Raw genomic sequence first — 610 nt, 5'->3', positions numbered from 1 at the left:
TGTGTGCCCGACCGAGACTCGAACTCGGGACCTTTGCCTTTCGCGGGCAAGTGCTCTACCAACAGGTCCCGAGTTCGAGTCTCGGTCGGGCACACAGTTTTAATCTGCCAGGAAGTTTCATATCAGCGCACACTCCGCTGCAGAGTGAAAATCTCATTCTGGAAACCTCCTCCAGGCTGTGGCTAAGCCATGTCTCCGCTATATCCTTTCTTTCAGGAGTGCTAGTTCTGCAAGGTTCGCAGGAGAGCTTCTGTAAAGTTTGGAAGGTAGGAGACGAGATACTGGCAGAAGTAAAGCTGTAAGTACCGGGCGTGAGTCGTGCTTCGGTAGCTCAGTTGGTAGAGCACTTGCCCGCGAAAGGCAAAGGTCCCGAGTTCGAGTCTCGGTCGGGCAGACAGTTTTAATCTGCCAGGAAGTTGCATATCAGCGCACACTCCGCTGCAGAGTGAAAATATCTCATTCCAGTGTATATACATGCTCAAAGGGAATCCCTTCAGGAAGTAAGACTGATAAAATATGATTAGTCTTCCCACAATGAGGTGGTCTAACAACCGAAACACAATATTATCAGGAAGTTGTGAACCATTCCTCATACTCTGCCCATAGGTTC

The 610-nt window shown here is 49.5% G+C and overlaps 1 non-coding gene across 1 annotated transcript; it reads left to right on the top strand.

The window, feature by feature from the left end:
• Positions 1–319: 319 nt before the first annotated feature.
• On the top strand, positions 320–394 carry Trnas-cga (transfer RNA serine (anticodon CGA)). Its single transcript has one exon. It is a non-coding gene; the product is annotated as a tRNA-Ser (tRNA).
• The last annotated feature ends 216 nt before the right edge of the window (positions 395–610 follow it).

Source organism: Schistocerca nitens, chromosome 3, assembly GCF_023898315.1.
Source record: "Schistocerca nitens isolate TAMUIC-IGC-003100 chromosome 3, iqSchNite1.1, whole genome shotgun sequence".
NCBI classification, from domain to species: Eukaryota; Metazoa; Arthropoda; class Insecta; order Orthoptera; family Acrididae; genus Schistocerca; species Schistocerca nitens.
This window is presented reverse-complemented; position numbering and strand designations above follow the sequence as displayed.